This window comes from Salmo salar, chromosome 03 (assembly GCF_965601325.2).
Source record: "Salmo salar chromosome 03, fSalSal1, whole genome shotgun sequence".
In the NCBI taxonomy this organism is placed as follows: Eukaryota; Metazoa; Chordata; class Actinopteri; order Salmoniformes; family Salmonidae; genus Salmo; species Salmo salar.
Window position 1 is genome coordinate 66,848,714 of NC_138293.1, and position 14,849 is coordinate 66,863,562.

Consider the following 14,849-nt stretch of genomic DNA (forward strand, 5'->3'; position numbering starts at 1 on the left):
CCTGCCTGCTCTGCCTGCCGAGGGGGATGAATGGGATTCTTTAAATAGCTCTTATTAATTAGAGGTTTTAATTGCAAGTGTGCCTGTAGCAGCAGCAGTACCAGAAGCAGCTGGACTCATACTCAATACAGTAAGTACTGTTTATATGTTCCCTCTCCCTCCACTACCGTTGATGTGCTGAAGTGGTGTAACCACAATACACACCCACACAGCAGCTTTGTTTTTTTGCCCCCATTCCCCATATCTTGCTCTTTCTATCCTGTTGCATCAGCTCCCTCCTTTTCTTTCTTATCACCACTGTAATGTGCACTCTCAGGTCTCTCTCTTCCTTGCATCAGTCAGTTGGCTCCACCCATTTTCACTCACTGCATTGATCACAGAATCCCATTTTACACAGTTAGAGAGAAGATCTCCAACCGTGGTGGAGTTTGACAGTATAAATACTTAGTATTCATTTAATCCAAAGCAAAAATGGAATAGTGTACAGAAATGCAAGTCCTCTTCAGATGCTGGTTTATCTTGTTTTTCATGGAGGTCTCCTCAGAAGCAGTGTTCTGTATGTACTCTATATGTTTATCACCTTAGTGGAAGCTGCCTGGCATGTTCGTACTAGTAGTTGTGACATTACCTGGTCTTTCCCACCCTATCCTCTCTGTGCTGCTTGGGTATGCAGGGGAACCCGTGGTGATTGATGAGTGGGCCGGGGAAGCGGAAATCTATCCCCTGGCTGCGGGGCGGGCCCTGTGATGGATGGCCCTCAGAGCTATGCTCTGGGTTGGACTGATGGGCCACGGGCCTGGGAGAGAGAGCCCACTGTTGCCTGCCTGCCTGCCTGGGAGAGGGGGAGGAGGGGGTGGGAGGGAGGGAGGGAGGGAGGGAGGCAGGGAGGGAGGGAGGGAGGGAGGGAGGGAGGGAGGGAGGGAGGGAGGGAGGGAGGGAGGGAGGGAGGGAGGGAGGGAGGGAGGGAGGGAGGGAGGGAGGGGAGAGAGTGGGAGGAATGTGGAGGAAAAGGCAACAAGCAGTCCGTAATATTGACATTTCACACCAAGCTGAGATTTCATCGGTGCTGTTATGAATGCAGCAGAGCAAACACCAGCTGTAGGGAGTCCTTACTAAGGATCTTTTATCACCATGAATGTACAAAAGTATGACCTTGCTTAGAAGGTATCGCTATAGTGCTTATGAATACTTCATAAAGCCTTTATACATTATTGTTGGGGACTATGCAGGGATATCAGGCAGACCATGTTGACTTTTACTTAGTTTCTGGTTAATAACGACTTGACTGAACAGCGTTGGAGCAGCAGAAACAGGTTAGTTAGTTAGACACTAGTTCTGCCCAGTCAGCCACACTCTGAAAGGGCAGGTGAATGACTTTCTCACCACCAGTAGCATCCATTATGTGCTTCAAATCAATACGGTTAAAACTTCAGCACTGTGTTCTTTTGTATATGCTGTACAGCTGACAGGGATTGTTTGTAAGTGTGGTTCTTCAACCAGGGAGGAAGCATGTTCAATGATGTCAGATAGATTGGCTGTCAGAGAAATGTGTGCTCCTCTTTCTTGACTGTTTGCATTCTCCCTGCAGTATCCACATATACTGGGGGGGAAAACTCTGAGCTTTTCTCAGTGAATGCGTGACACCTTGAATGTCAACATCAGCCGGAACATTGCTTTGTGTGGGAGAGAAAGAAGCCACACTGTCACACACACAGACATTAATCTGTTGGAAGAACCACCTCTGATTCCTCCTCTCTGAAGCCCCGGGCTGATCGTCTCACTGTAGCGAATAAGCTGAAAATCAATCACAGTGATGCACAGAGTGTGGGTAGAACCTGACAGAAAATTAATATAATCTGTGTTGTTATTATCTCAAGAGATGGAGGGGAAAACACTCCCTAGGCTCTGAGACGAGTTTGGTGGGAGGTACTGTATTAGTCCTGACAGTTCCAGCTCTGTGTACATAAACACCTAGCTCTTGTTGAAGTCGTACTGCCTGTTAGTGCTGACTTCACCTTTGATAAACACATTATAGATGCTTCCACAGTGACCTGCTGCACTATTTATGAAGTCCCAAGAGATCTCCTGACAATTTCCTCAATGCAGCAAAGAATATGCTAATGAATGTCTGATGGAGGGAACTTTGCGACATTACATCCTGCTATTCAAATAGATTCATAAATACATCTTAGTACCGTGGTTAACCACGGCCACTTTGTTTGTTCCTTTTACAGTTACAAGAATCAGCTCTTTATGAAGAGGCTCCTGTACAAAACACCCACGACTCACATGAACGCGCACGCACGCACGCACGCACGCACGCACGCACGCACGCACGCACGCACGCACGCACGCACACACACACACACACACACACACACACACACACACACACACACACACACACACACACACACACACACACACACACACACACACACACACACACACACACACACACACACACCTTCCCATCCGCAATATGACTGTGGTTGCAGTCAATTTTGACTCGCCTGCCATCCAATATTGTGTGCTGCGGTGGGCCAAAGTTGTGATACATTTGCATGGATTAAATGTCAGCACCTGGTAGGGAGATGCGGCGGCAACCTTCATCCTGGCTTGGTCTGTTTCTTTTCACCAGCTCTATCTTCAGCAGTCATGGACAAGCAGAAAGAGAATGAAGGGGCCATTCACCCAGGAGGGAGGAAGAGAGAGGGAGAGGGAGCGGATTTTAAGTGACAGGGGCCAGGAGGACTACTGCTTTCAGACAGAAAGCAGAGAAAGAGAGGGACAGAAAGATGAATCATCAGAAAAGGACTTCATTCTTGGCTGCAAAGCCTGCTGCGGAAGTCCCAGAGAGAGGGAGAGAGCAGAGATACAAGGTGAGACAAGTTGGGGAACTCTGATCCAGCAAACCTTATCTGCAGTCACCGCTCTTCAAGCTTCAGCACAAAACTCTCCCTGCCTGTTTTTGTCAAGATTTTACCCATCACAGAGAGTTGGTGCATCTGGCACTCTAAGCTTGACCCAACATATGTTTCAGCTTCTCCAGAACTGTGCTAAATGTACAATTTGTTAGCAAAATTGCTTGTTTATCTAAACAAGCTTGATGTGTTTGAACTTGCCATCCCCAGGCACACGGACAAGAAGTTATAGAGAACACGCATACAGAATCCACATCAGCATATTTCCACTAAATGTGGATTTAGGCCAACATTCTCTTACTCAGTAGTCCAACTCTCTGGCTCCTCCATGCTGCTGCTGGAGAGGCCCGTGTCTCCACCACTGTTGGCTTAACCGCCTTTTTTATCTCACTAAATATCTTTCCCAAATCTTTGCCCATCTTCTCCATCTCGTTTAACGCCTCCCTCTATCCTCACACTGGGAAGAGCTGCAGTGCAACATAGCGGTATGTGGACACCTGCTTGTCAAACATCTCATTCCAAAATCATGGGCATTAATATGGAGTTGGTCCCCCCTTTGCTGCTGTAACAGCCTCCACTCTTCTGGGAAGGCTTTAGATCAGAAGTTGGAACATTACTGCAGGGACTTGCTTCCATTCAGCCACAAGAGCATTGGTGAGGTTGGGCATTGATGTTTGGCGATTAGGCCTGGCTTGCAGTCGGCGTTCCAATCCATCCCAAAGGCGTTCGATGGGGTTGAGGTCAGGGCTCTGTGCAGGCCAGTCAAGTTCTTCCACACAGGAAAGGGCCTTCCCCAAACATTTGCCACAAAGTTGGAAGCACAGAATCATCTAGAATGTCATTGCATGTTGTAGTGTTAATATTTCCCTTCACTGGAACTAAAGGACCTAGCCTGAACCATGAAAAACAGCCCCAGTGTCACGAACGGAATGAACAGTTTAAGGAGTGAGTCAAACGCAGGAGACTGAGGTCCGTTGGAACAATCTTAATTTAATAAATCCACGGGTAAGTTTCACATACGGCTGGGAGCATAACAGTCAGAAAAATGGACAAAAAGAAGCTCCGTTCAAAAGGCAGACGGGGCGCAGCCCGGCAACCCAAATGCCTCGATAATAAAAGTAACACCACACGTAACAATGAACAATCCCACACAAAATCCTAGCTAAACACAGACAGACTAAATAACCCCCCCACTAATGACAAAACACAAAACAGGTGCAAACAAAAACCAGACATTACTAATAGACACTGAAACACAGATCGGTGGCAGCTAGTAGGCCGGCGACGACAACCGCCGAGCGCCGCTCGACCGAGGAGAGGCGCCCCCTTCTGTGGATGTTGTGACAGTACCCCTCCCCTGACGCGCGGGTCCCGCAGCGCGCCGACGCCGGCCTCGAGGATGACCCGGAGGGCGAGGCGCTGGGCGATCCGGGCGGAGGTTGTGGAAATTCTGCAACATGGCTGGATCCAGAATGTCCCTTGCCGGGACCCAGCACCTCTCCTCCGGACCGTACCCCTCCCAGTCCACGAGGTACTGCAGGCCCCCCACCCGACGTCGGGAGTCCAAGATGGCCTGGACTGTGTACGCCGGGGCCCCTCCGATGTCCAGGGGGGGCGGGGGGGCCTCCCGCACCTCAGCGTCCTGCAGCGGACCAGCTACCACCGGCCTGAGGAGAGACACATGAAACGAGGGGTTAATACGGTAATATGTAGGAAGTTGTAACCTATAACACACCTCGTTTATTCTCCTCAGGACTTTGAATGGCCCCACAAATCGCGGACCCAGCTTCCGGCAGGGCAGGCGGAGGGGCAGGTTCCGGGTCGAGAGCCAGACTCTATACCCCGGGTTAAACACGGGGGCTTCACTGCGGTGGCGGTCAGCGCTCTCTTTGTGTCGTTCTCCAGCCTTCTTTATACACTCCTGGACCGCCTGCCAGGTCTCCCTAGAGCGCTGGACCCATTCCTCCACCGCAGGAGCCTCTGTCTGGCTCTGTTGCCATGGCACCAGGACCGGCTGATACCCCAACACGACCTGGAAGAGTGACAGGTTAGTAGAGGAGTGGCGCTGAGAATTCTGGGCCATCTCGGCCCAGGGTACGAACCGCGCCCACTCCCCTGGCCGGTCCTGGCAATATGACCGCAGGAACCTGCCTACATTCTGGTTAATGCGCTCTACCTGCCCATTACTCTCGGGGTGGAAACCCGAGGTCAGGCTGACCGAAACCCCCAGCCTCTCCATAAACGACCTCCACACCCTGGACGTGAACTGGGGACCCCGATCAGATACGATATCCTCGGGCACCCCGTAGTGCCGGAAGACGTGGGTGAATAGGGCCTCCGCGGTCTGTAGGGCCGTAGGAAGACCGGGCAACGGAATCAGACGGCAGGACTTCGAGAACCGATCCACAACAACCAGGATCGTAGTATTTCCCTGAGATGGCGGGAGATCCGTAAGGAAATCCACCGAGAGGTGAGACCAAGGTCGTTGTGGAACGGGGAGGGGCTGTAATTTCCCTCGAGGCAGGTGCCTAGGAGCCTTACACTGGGCGCACACCGAACAGGAAGAGACATAGTGTGTTACATCCTCTACCAAGGTGGGCCACCAGTACTTCCCCCTCAGGCCTCGCACTGTCCGTTCCACCCCAGGGTGACCCGAGGAGGGTAGAGTATGGGCCCATCGGATCAAACGATCGCGAACACCCAGCGGAACGAACTTCCGACCCGCGGGACATTGAGGTGGAGTGGGTTCGAGCCGACCCGCCCGCTCGATGTCCGCATCCACCTCCCACACCACCGGTGCCACCAGACAGGACGCAGGGAGTATGGGAGTGGGATCGATGGTCCGCTCCTCGGTGTCGTAGAGACGTGACAGTGCGTCGGCCTTCCGGTTCCGAGAACCCGGGATGTACGAAAGGGTGAACTGAAACCTCATAAAGAACATGGCCCACCTGGCTTGACGAGGATTAAGTCTCCTCGCTGCCCGGATGTACTCCAGGTTACGGTGGTCGGTCCAGATGAGAAAAGGATGACGTGCCCCCTCAAGCCAATGTCTCCACACTGTCAAAGCCTTGACCACGGCTAACAACTCCCTGTCCCCCACATCATAGTTGCGCTCCGCCGGGCTCAGCTTCTTAGAAAAGAAAGCGCAGGGGCGAAGCTTCGGAGGAGCGCCCGAACGCTGCGAAAGCACAGCTCCCACCCCAGCCTCGGACGCGTCCACCTCCACTATGAATGGCATAGAGGGATCCGGATGCGCCAGCACCGGAGCGTTGGTAAACAGAACCTTCAGACGACGGAAGGCTCTGTTCGCCTCTGCCGACCACCGCAATTGCACCGGACCCCCCTTCATCAGTGAAGTAATGGGAGCTGCCACCTGGCCAAAACCCCGGATAAACCTCCGGTAATAATTGGCAAACCCCAAGAACCGCTGCACCTCCTTCACAGTGGTAGGGGTCGGCCAATTACGCACAGCCGTAACGCGGTCATCTTCCATCACCACCCCTGTGGTGGAAATGCGATATCCCAGAAAAGAAACGGCTTGTTGGAAGAACTCACATTTCTCAGCCTTGACGTATAGGTCATGCTCCAGCAGCCGCCCAAGCACTTTACGCACCAGAGCCACATGCGCGGCGCGAGTGGCGGAGTAGATCAAGATGTCATCAATGTACACCACCACCCCCTGCCCGAGCATGTCCCTGAGAACCTCGTCCACAAAGGATTGGAAGACAGCGGGAGCATTCTTTAACCCATATGGCATGACGAGGTACTCATAATGGCCCGATGTGGTACTAAATGCGGTCTTCCACTCGTCTCCATCTCGGATACGCACCAAGTTATAAGCGCTCCTGAGATCTAATTTGGTGAAAAAGCGCGCCCCGTGAAATGACTCCACGGCCGTAGCAATGAGAGGTAGTGGGTAACTGAACCCCACTGTGATAGAATTTAGACCTCTATAGTCAATGCACGGGCGCAGGCCTCCCCCCTTCTTCTTCACAAAAAAGAAGCTTGAGGAGACGGGTGATTTAGATGGCCGAATGTATCCCTGTCTCAAGGATTCAGTGACGTATGTCTCCATTGCCACTGTCTCCTCCTGCGACAGAGGATACACGTGACTTTTAGGAAGGGCCGCGCCAGCCTGGAGGTTTATCACACAATCCCCTGGTCGATGGGGTGGTAATTGAGTCGCCTTCATTTTACTGAAGGCGATAGCCAAATCGGCATATTCAGAGGGAATGTGTACAGTGGAGACTTGGTCTGGACTCTCCACCATGGTTGCACCGATGGAAACTCCTATACACCTACCTGAGCACTCCCTCGACCACCCCTTAAGAGCCCTCTGCCCCCACGAAATCAGAGGATTGTGAGAGGCTAGCCAGGGAAGTTCCAGCACCACCGGAAACGCCGGGGAATCAATAAGGAACAGGCTGATACGTTCCTCATGACCCCCCTGCGTTACCATGACCAGTGGCACTGTTTCCTCCCTCACTTGGCCAGACCCTAGTGGTCGACTCTCGCGTGCACGGGGAAGGGTTTGTCCAGTTTAACCAGGGGGATCCCTAACTTATCAGCAACACTTCGGTCCATGAAACTCCCAGCTGCGCCTGAATCGACTAGTGCCTTATACTGGGAGTGAGGGGAAAAACCAGGGAAGAAAACAGAGACATACATGTGGTCGACAGGGGGGGTCTGGGTGAGACTGGTGCGGACTCACCTGGGGGGGTCGATGGAGTGCTCTGCCTGCCCTCTGAGTTCCCGGGAGAACCTCTCCAGCACCGGTCCGCAGTGTGTCCTCTACGGCCACAGTGGGTGCAGGAGAGGCCGCCCCCTCCGGTCCTCCTAGCAGCGGTCCCTCCAAGCTCCATGGGCGTTGGAGCAGGAGGGATGGGAGGTGGAATGAATAGGCCCCGATCGGAACGTCCCCGGGCAGTTAGCAGGTTGTCCAGCCTGATGGACAAATCAATCAACTGGTCCAGAGTGATGGTATGGTCCCGGCAAGCCAGTTCCCGGCGGACGTCCTCACGTAGACTACACCTGTAGTGGTCAATCAGGGCCCGCTCATTCCACCCCGATCCGGTGGCTAGAGTCCGAAACTCCAGCGCAAAGTCCTGAGCGCTCCTCGTCTCCTGCCTCAGATGAAATAATCGCTCGCCCGCCACCTTGCCCTCCGGGGGATGATCGAATACCACCCGGAAACGGCGAGCGAACTCTGGGTAGTTGTCCTTTGCTGAGTCTGGGCCCTCCCAGACGGCGTTGGCCCATTCCAGGGCTCTACCCGTGAGGCACGAGACGAGGACGCTCACCCTCTCTTCATCGGAGGGAGAGGGCCGGACGGTCGCCAGGTACAGGTCCAACTGGAGCAAAAACCCCTTGCACCCAGCGGCCGTCCCATCGAACTCCCTGGGAGCCATTATCCGTATCCCGCTTGTACTGGGTTCGGTTGGATTCGGTAGGGGCGCAGGGCGATGAATTGGTCCTGGTGGGGGTGATGGAGCGACTCGCTCCCAGCTCTCCAGTCGGGTCAGCACCTGGTCCATGGCCGTGCCCAGTCGCTGGAGGAGACTGGCATGTTGGCCGACTTGTTCCTCCATTGACAATGTTCCTGTCCCTGCTGACTCCATAAGCGGTGCGGGATTCTGTCACGAACGGAATGAACAGTTTAAGGATTGAGTCAAACGCAGGAGACTGAGGTCCGTTGGAACAATCTTAATTTAATATATCCACGGGTAAGTTTCACATACGGCTGGGAGCATAACAGTCAGAAAAATGGACAAAAAGAAGCTCCGTTCAAAAGACAGACGAGGCGCAGCCCGGCAACCCTAATGCCTAGATAATAAAAGTAACACCACACGTAACAACGAACAATCCCGCACAAAATCCTAGCTAAACACAGACAGACTAAATAACCCCCCCACTAATGACAAAACACAAAACAGGTGCAAACAAAAACCAGACATAACTAATAGACACTGAAACACAGATCGGTGGCAGCTAGTAGGCCGGCGACGACGACCGCCGAGCGCCGCTCGACCGAGGAGAGGCGCCCCCTTCTGTGGATGTTGTGACACCCAGACCATTATTCCTCCTCCACCAAACGTTACAGTTGGCACTATGCATTGGGGCTGGTAGCGTTCTCCTGGCATCCATCAAACCCAGATTCGTCTGTCGGACTGCCAGATGATGAAACGTGATTCATCACTCCAGAGAATGCATTTCCACTGCTCCAGAGTCCAATGGCAGCGAGCATTACACCACCCCAGCCGATGCTTGGCATTGCACATGATGATTTTAGGCTTGTGTGCAGCTGCTCGGTCATGGAAACCCATTTCATGAAGCTCCCGACAAATAGTTATTGTGCTGACGTTGCTTCTAGAGGTAGTTTGGAACTCGGTAGTGACTGTTGCAACTGAAGAGCTACGCGCTTCAGCACTCGGTGGTCCCATTCTGAGCTTGTGTTGTCAACCACTCTGCGGCTGAGCCGTTGTTTCTCCTCTACTTTTTTCACTTCACAATAACAGCACTTACAGTTGACCAGGGAAGCTCTAGCAGGGCAGAAATTTGAGGAACTGACTTGTTGGAAAGGTGGCATCCTATGACAGTGCCACGTTGAAAGTCACTGAGCTTATCAGTATGGGCCATTCTACTGGCAATGTTTGTCTATGGAGATTGCATGGCTGTGTGCTCGATTTTATACACCTGTCAGCAACGGTTGTGACTGAAATAGCCGAATCCACTAATTTGAAGGGGTGTCCACATACTTTTGAATATATAGTCTAAATTGAGGAGCTGACGTTTTTCAAGAATGTAAATGTGTTATTTTCTGACACCAAGTTCAATTCAACGAGAAAGCAGAGTGAGATTTGGGGGAGAGATGAGAGATGGGGTGACAGTGAAAAAGAGATCAAGAGGGCCAAAGAGAATGTGTGTGTTTGGATAGAATATAGGGGAGAGTACTGTCTCTGCTCATTTGCCCCCAGGCAGGATGATTTCCCTCGTGAAAGGCTATCAAACAAAACTCTATGAAGAAGAAATCACATCAGAAATTCACTTTTGGAGGACCTGAATCGTTGTGTTTTTCTAACCCCAGACAGGGTAGTGTAGAGCCTGCCGCCCGCGTCTCTGGAGGATCAGGCTATACGGTCTGTTTTCCCATACGGCTCTATCTCATCAAGCCAGCGTTTGACATCTTTCTGCTCTTTTCCTGGGGCATAATTGCAATTATAGGCTGTGTAGAATGTAGATGTCATGTGATTTACCAGTTGGCCTCTTGTTAGAGGAGCTACGTACCTGGTTTAAGCTCTTGATTGTTTCAGTGTTTAAAACCGACCTCTGCACCGTGGCAATTTAACACGGAGCTGCTGAAATGACTAATTGGCCACACACTTAGGCTGCGTTTACACAGGCAGCCCAATTCTAATCTGTTTTTCACTAATTGGTCTTTTGAGCGATCACATCAGATCTTTTCACATCAGATCTTTGTCAGAACTGATCTGATTGGTCAAAAGACCAATTAGTGAAAAAAGTAGCAGAATTGGGCTGCCTGTGTAAACGCAGCTTTTGGCTACTCTACACTCTCTCCTCTAGTCATACAGTAACCTCCGTTCCAATGGCACACGTACATGCATGCACGCAAACCACCCAGGGGCTAGAGGACCCATTACTGTTCTGTTGAAGAAAACATGTGAACCAGCTTAGCATAAATTAGTGCACAGACTGCCATCCATCATTTAAAGTCCCCAAGTAGCCTGTCATACATACATAGCTGTCATGTCCTGACCATAGAAAGCTTCTATTTTCTATGGTAGAGTAGGTCAGGGCGTGACAGGGGGTTTTGTCTAGTTTATTTATGTCTATGTTGGTTCTAGTTTCTTTTTTCTATGTTGGGTTTTTTGTCTAGTTTCTGTATTTCTATGTTTTTTGGGGGGGGGGGGATGATCTCCAGTTAGGGGCAGCTGGTCATCGTTGTCTCTAATTGGGGATCATATTTAAGTTGTTGTTTTTCACACTAGGTTTTGTGGGAGATTATTTTGAGTAAGTGTATGTTGCACCTCTTCGTCACGGTTTGTTGTTTTGTTTACTAGTTAATTTGTATGTCTTGCATAGTTTCACAGTTTAAATAAAATGTGGAACGAATACACATGCTGTGCCTTGGTCCCATTCTTCAGACAGCCGTGACAGAATCTCCCACCAACACAGGACCAAGCAGTGTACCCAGGAGGTAATGGAATCCTGGTCTTATGAGGAGATTAGGAGGAGTATATCCGGGGCTTGGGATGAAATAGTGGCAGGAGAAAAGAGCCTGCCAGGGAAGCAGGCGGAAGCAGCGAAGGAGGAACAGCTACGAAGTCGGGAAGGAAGGCCACAGAAACCCCAATAATTTTTTTTGGGGGGGGGCCGAGGAGTGAACCAGAGCCAATCCGGGAGAAGAGGGAGAATTTGGAGAAGAGAGAAATGGGAGAGTTGTTGAGTTGGTGGAGGATGCACAAATTTTTCCCAAAGGAACGTGTTGTCAGTTTGGTGCCACCTGAGTCAGCTCCCCGTACTCGTCCTGAGAAGTGTGTTGAAGTTCCGGAACAATTGATACCGGCTATACGCACCAGGTCGCCATTACGTCTCAACAGCTCGGTACGTCCTGTGCCTGCTCCTCGCATTCGCCCTGAAATGCGTGTCACCAGTCTGGTGCCACCTGTCCCGGCTCCATGCAGTAGGCCTTCAGTGCGTCTCCCCAGTCCGGTGAGACCTGTTCCGGCTCCACGTAAGAAGCCTCCAGTGATGATCCATGGTCCGAAGCCTCCAGTGATGATCCATGGCACAAAGCCTCCAGTGATGATCCATGGCGCGGAGCCTGCAGAGATGATCCATGGCACGGAGCCTGCAGCAACAGCCCCCGGTCCGGAGCCTCTGACGACGGCCCCCGGTCCGGAGCCTCCGGCGACGATCCGCGGTCTGGTGACATAAAAGCAGAGGGATCAGTTGGCGGAGCGGGGGCTATGCCCCGAACCGGAGCTGCCTCCTATGCTGGCGGATAAGCAGGATGAGAGGGTTCTTCGTCCTGCACCAGAACCGTCACCGACATTAGACACCCACCCTAACCCTCCCTGTTTTTTGTTGTTGTTTAAGGTTGTGCGTTCGGAGTCCGCACCTTTTGGGGGAGGGGGGGGGTACTGTCACATCCTGACCATAGAAAGCTTTTATTTTCTATGGTAGAGTAGGTCAGTGTGTGACAGGGGGTTTTGTCTAGTTTATTTATGTCTATGTTGGTTCTAGTTTCTTTTTTCTATGTTGGGAGTTTTGTCTAGTTTATGTATTTCTATGTGGGGTTCTAGTTTATGTATTTTTATGTTTTTTTTTGGGATGATCTCCAATTAGAGGCAGCTGGTCATCGTTGTCTCTAATTGGGGATCATATTTAAGTTGTTGTTTTTCCCACTAGGTTTTGTGGGATATTATTTTGAGTAAGTGGATGTTGCACCTCTTCATCACGGTTTGTTTTGTTTATTCGTTATTTTGTATGTCTTGCATAGTTTCACAGTTTAAATAAAATGTGGAACGATACACATGCTGCGCCTTGGTCCCATTCTTCAGACAGCTGTGACAATAGCATAATTTTATTATCACTGGGGAGGGGGGAAAAAACTGTTTTAGCTATGGCTCCGTCAAAGGTTGCAGAAGCTGTGACATAATATCTCTTCTGCAGATGTAGATGATGTCTAGCTGCCGGTTGTTCTCTGAGATGGAACGAGAGGGCAGAGATTTCTACTGCTAGCTAGTTTGATGACAGGCCAGCTCTCGCCTGGGGAGTACTAGTTTGTCTGGCAGCGATGGCGAGGGAAGTAGAGCAGTCTGGGTAGAGTGGCGGGTGACTGGACGTTTGCTGTGGCTCTGTGTGTGAGTGTGTGTCTCTGTCTCTGTGTGTGAGTGCATGCGTGTGTCACGTCCTGACCAGTAAAAAGGGGTTATTTGTCATTGTAGTTTGGTCAGGGCATGGCAGGGGTTGTTTGTTTTGTGTGTTTCCGGTTCTGCAAAGGCAGAACTACGTTTCTGGGAGAGAAAAGTAAGGGAGCAACATGAGGCCGAGAGGCATCCCCAAAAACATTTTTTGGGGGGGGCACACAGGGAGTTTGGCAGAGTCAAAGTGGAGACCTGAGCCAACTCCCCGTGCTTATTATGGAGAGCGACGGATCAAGCAAGCACCTTGTTACGCAGAAATGCGCACGGTGTCGCCCATATGCAGTCCGGTACGGCCAATAAGGGCTCCGCAGCGTTGCCGGGCGATCTGGTCTCCAGTGCGTCTCCTCGGCCCAGTTTACCTTGCGCCTGCTCTACGCACGGCAGCCCTCATTCCTCAGCACAGCCCAGTTCGCCACATGCCAGCGCTCTGCCCGTGCCGGGCTACAGTGACTATCCAGCCAGGACAGGTTGTGCAGGCCGTGCGCTCCAGACCTCCAGTGCGTCTCCAAGACCCAGTGTACCCTGTGCCTCCTTGCACTAGCCCTGAGGTGCATGTTACTAGTCTGGCACCTCCAAAGCCAGCCTCATGCATCAGGCCTCTAGTGCGCCTGCCCAGTCCAGTACGTCCTGTTCCTGCTCTCCACACTAGCCCTGAGGTGCGTGTTACTAGTCTGGCGCCTCCAAAGCCAGTCCCACGCACCAGACCTTCAGTGCGCCTGCCCAGTCCAGTACGTCCTGTTCCTGCTCCCCGCACGAGCCCTGAGGTGCGTGTTAATAGTCTGGCGCCTCCTATGCCAGTCCCACGCATCAGGCCTCCAGCGACGCTCCTCAGCCCTGAGCCTTCAGCGACGCTCCTCAGCCCTGAGTCTCCAGCGACGCTCCTCAGCCAGGAGTCTCCAGCGACGCTCCTCAGCCAGGAGTCTCCAGCGGACGCTCCTCAGCCAGGAGTCTCCAGCGACGCTCCTCAGCCAGGAGTCTCCAGCGACGCTCCTCAGCCAGGAGTCTCCAGCGACGCCCCTCAGCCCGGAGTCTCCAGCGACGCCCCTCAGCCCGGAGTCTCCAGCGACGCCCCTCAGCCCGGAGTCTCCAGCGACGCCTCTCAGCCCGGAGTCTCCAGCGACGCCTCTCAGCCCGGAGTCTCCAGCGACGCCTCTCAGCCCGGAGTCTCCAGCGACGCCTCTCAGCCCGGAGTCTCCAGCGACACCTCCCAGCCCGGAGTCTCCAGCGACGCTCTTCAGGGTTGGGAAGGGGGGGTGTAGGACAGGGACCATCGTTGACGGTGGCCACCTTCCCTTCCCTCCCTTTAAGTTTGGGATTGTTTTTTATGGGGTTTTGTTTTTAAGGTGCATTCGGGGTCTGCACCTTTGGGGGGGGGGGGGGGGGGGGGGTACTGTCACGTCCTGACCAGTAAAAAGGGGTTATTTGTCATTGTAGTTTGGTCAGGGCGTGGCAGGGGGTGTTTGTTATGTGTGTTTCGGGTTTTTTGGTTTATGTTCTATATTTTCTATTTCTATGTGTATATCTAGTTTTCTATGTTGGGTTTTTGGCAATGACCTCCAATTAGAGGCAGCTAGTTGTCGTTGTCTCTAATTGGAGGCCATATTTAGTTGGGTTTGTTTTCACTTGTGTTTTGTGGGTGGTTGTTTCCAGTATAGTCTGAGCACCTTACCGGACTGTTTTCATCGTCAGTTTATTTTGTTTAAGTGTTTTCTTTAATAAAGAAAGAAGATGAGCACTTTACCCGCTGCGCCTTGGTCCAATCCTTATGACGCCCATGACAGCGTGTCAGGAGGGATGGAGGGATGCCCAGACCTAAGTTGTTTCTGGGAAAAGGGATTGGATGGAGGAGTGAGTGCCACAGTTGTTAAAAACGTCTTGGCTATTTTGTTTCTTTTTGTGAACATAAAGTGATCATATGAGACAAACTGCTTGGCAAGCTGGACTGTGAAAAGCATCAAACTCACCATTATTTTGAGTG